This window comes from Vigna umbellata, chromosome 4 (assembly GCF_029865625.1).
Source record: "Vigna umbellata cultivar VRB3 chromosome 4, Vumbellata_1.0, whole genome shotgun sequence".
Classification (NCBI taxonomy): Eukaryota; Viridiplantae; Streptophyta; class Magnoliopsida; order Fabales; family Fabaceae; genus Vigna; species Vigna umbellata.
In genome coordinates this window covers 49662705-49666649 of record NC_142168.1, presented here as the reverse complement: position 1 = coordinate 49666649, position 3945 = coordinate 49662705, and the positions used below count along the sequence as shown (strand labels likewise).

Genomic DNA, 3945 nt, shown 5'->3' with positions numbered 1-3945 from the left:
GGAAGATTGAGAAATTGGAATTGGACAAAAGAGAGATCAAAACTCGTTTGATAGAGGTGTGGCGACGACGACAATTTGGAGTGGCCTAGAAGACAAGAATAAGCTTGTTGAAGCGCAATGCGATATCGGTAGGGTCTGACAATGACAATGGTAAGTAAGTTAAATTTAATTAAGATTAAAATTTAATTTATATTTAATTTAACATAATTGATTTTATTTAGATTTTATTTTAAAATTTACAAAATTTTTTTTTAAATATCTACGAATATCTACAAATACTTACGGGTATTTTTTAAACGGATATTTAGCAAATATATGAAATGGATTTTTTTGTTACAAACCAGATAACGGATAGACTTAGTTCGTACGTGTTGTCATCTTTAGTAATGAATGACTTAGAAGTTAAGAAAACTTCATTGTTTCATATAAGAAAACATAATAAAGACGGGAGAGAAAACAAAGTTTGAAAAATAGTCTTCGGTGTCAAAAAAATATATTAGATAAATTTTTTAACATATGTAATATATATATACATACAATATCAGTTATATATATATATATATATATATATATATATATATATATATATTCTGTTATAAAATAAATCAATGTAATATACATATAGTAGATACTCCTATACAGGATATTAACATTTTTCACAGAATTAAATTAATTTTGTACAAGCTATCATGTTCTGATGTTAATATTTTTCACTAGTGAAAGGTTCCATATTTAAGTTACCGTTTCGGAAAATACAGATAATCATGTACAATATTAAAGATATTCGTTTCTATATTTTTTATAGTATTTTGTTGAAGGTATTTTCATCTGGGAGAAATATTTATTTATTCATTTTGATATAATTGGAAGTAGATTATGTATTATATTTTTTTAGTTGGTCTACTACTTTAATATATATTTATGTGTGAAAAGAGCAAATATTTAGTAATGATATAACACATAAATACAGATTAAAATACAAAAAATCTAAAAAGGTGTATATTATATTATTTACTTAATGAAAACAACTAAGAGCATTAATTATTTTAAAGGCTCCCTCATTTAAATGTTTTGGGGAATATTTAATGAAATAATGTCATCAGTATATTAAATTACGAAAAATAATTAAAATAATGGCCCATGCAGGTCTCGAACCTGAGACCTTCGCGTTATTAGCACGACGCTCTAACCAGCTGAGCTAATAGGCCACATCTTTTTAAAGTTCAAAGTTATATTATTTATCATTATACATAATTCCTATGTTTATAACTTGAATTATTCTTTGTAGTATTTATAAATGCTTTTGAAATTTAAGTGTTTAGTGATGAACAAAACTGGTACATAATTTCATTCTGAAAGAGAGAAAATGAAAACAAAGTGTTTTTGATGTTGAATTGGACATGGGTGATTGGAACCTCAATTTTATCATTAATTAGCAAATGAAAAAGAACCTAGATTGATATTGACTGCAATCTAATTGATGCTTTGATATCATGCTGGTTTGTTTAAACGTCTCTTACAGCATAATATATATCTTTTTGGTACATTACTATACACTTTATTGAAACGAAGAACTCAATTATTAGAAGTTAGACCAAGAATAATATTTTTAAAAGATACGGCAAAATTGAAAAACATTATTTCGTTGCAGTTGAATTTGTAAAAGATACTTAGAAGATTTTAAAACATTATTTAGTTCTTTCATTGTTGGATTGTAATTTGATTAGTGATATGTTTCATAGGCTGTTATGCACCTTACCCTATAGATAAGTATACATTAATCGTGTCATGTTCAGTGTTTAAGTTAGAATCAATATTTCATAGTCTTCAATTTAAAAATGAACTTCAAATATGTTTATAGCTATCACAAGTTGGAATGACATAAGGGCAAATCAGGAAAAGAAATTAGAGGAGAATAATTCTGTTAGGCAAAATGGACAGATGGTAAGTAATCCTACAGTTGTGAATAACAGAAAAAGTGCAAGGATGAGGAGGCCTAATGTACGTATGAAAAATTATGTGTGAGGCGGGGGTGGTTATAGGAGTGGAGGGGAAAAGAAAGGGGATATGGATGGTTACATTCTCTATCTTCTCTCTTAATTCTCTGTACTTCGGATATTATGGAATGACCTCTTTTTCTAGTTAAGGAAGATGAGCATAATAATACGAAAAGGTTTTATGAAAGAATATTCTGATATGTGATTACTTTATTTGCTTACCTTTCTGCTCTGTGACTTATTATTATTATTACATTTGGTGCTTTCATTCTGCACTTTCCTTCATGGCTGAAAACACTCGCTTGAAAGAGCTATCATCTGATGTTAAGCGCATTTTAGAGTTGATGGAATCTAGGCACATGGAGTATTCTACTCGTTTTGAGAGCCTGGAAACTACACTGACGTCGTTGCATGTAGCGAGTACCTCATCGAACAGGTCCGATTTGAGTTCTGCGCCTCCGTTTCAGGTTCGAAATGTTAAACTTGATTTTCCACGTTTCAATGGCTCAAATGTGTTGGAGTGGATTTTTCAGATTGAACAATTTTTCTCGTTTTAGAATACTTCGAAGGAGCAACGCTTGACCATTGTTGCAGTTCATATGGAGGCAGATGTGATTCCTTAGTTCCAAATGCTAGCTAAGACCACTCCATTTCAATCTTGGATTAGTTTCACTAGATCCTTGGAATTGGAATTTGGCTCTTCAGCTTATGAGTGTCCTCGATCTACCCTTTTTAAGTTGATGCAAACATGGTCCGTTCAAGAATATTATCGAGAATTTACAACTTTGGCTAATCGGGTTCAGGGCATTACTGCAGATGCTTTACTTGATTGTTTCATTAGTGGGCTCAAGATTGACATTCATCGTGATGTTATTGCTCAACTTGATTGTTTCATTAGTGGGCTCAAAATCCCATATCATTGTTACGAGTGGTTTCATTGGCAAAGCTATTCGAAGAGAAATACCAGCCAAAACAAAAACCTACCTTACACCTTCCTTACCCAAAATACCCACCATCCTCGTTAGCACAAACAACCAAATCTACCAGCTTACCACCCTTGTTACCCAACCCAAACACTATAACCCAGCCTAATTCCCAATCAAGTAAGTTTGCCAATGTCAAAAAAATTTCTGCAGCAGAAATGCAATTGCGTCGAGAGAAAGGATTTTGTTTAACATGTGATGAGAAATTTTCACCTCACCATATATGTCCCAACAAACAATATTTGTTCTTACAATTAGAGGAAGAGGTAGACTCTACACTAGAACCTGAACCACCCGATGTTGTTAATCATTCTAACATGTAATCACTGGACCAAGAGCATCACCTTTCTTTTAATGCTCTTAAAGGAGTCTCTAGCATTGGTACTATGCGATTTCAGGGTACTATCAATGGGGTCACGGTTCAAGTACTACTGGATAGTGGGAGTTCGGATAACTTCTTGCAACCACGACTTGCGCATTGCTTGAAGTTAGCCATTGAACCCACTACTGGATTTCAGGTCTTAGTTGATAATGGAAATTCTTTGACAATGGAAGGTATGGTGCACATAGTTGACGTGCAGATCCAAGGGCACTCTTTACAACTCTCAGTTTACTTATTACCAATCACGGGTGCATATTTGGTCTTAGGGGCAGCGTGGTTGGCTACCTTAGGTCCCCATATTTCGGACTACAGGGCCTTGACATTAAAGTTCTTAGTGGAATAGGCCACAACTTTCGACTCCAGCCCAATATAATCATCTTCGTAGGCAGCAACGAACGAATGCCATATCTGAACTCTTTACACTTTAGTTTCAGCAACCTCATTGTGTTGTTGATCACGGGTTGCAATTACCTACAAATTTGAACCTTGCATTAGCATTACTTTTGCAGAACTATGAGGATGTTTTTACAGTTCCTACTGGTCTTCCTCCAAGTAAGTCCCACGATCATTGTATTCCTTTGAT

At 33.1% G+C, this 3945-nt stretch overlaps 1 non-coding gene across 1 annotated transcript; it reads right to left on the bottom strand.

The window, feature by feature from the left end:
* Nucleotides 1-1134: 1134 nt before the first annotated feature.
* Nucleotides 1135-1208, bottom strand: TRNAI-AAU (transfer RNA isoleucine (anticodon AAU)). The gene has a single exon. It is a non-coding gene; the product is annotated as a tRNA-Ile (tRNA).
* Between the last annotated feature and the right edge of the window lie 2737 nt (nucleotides 1209-3945).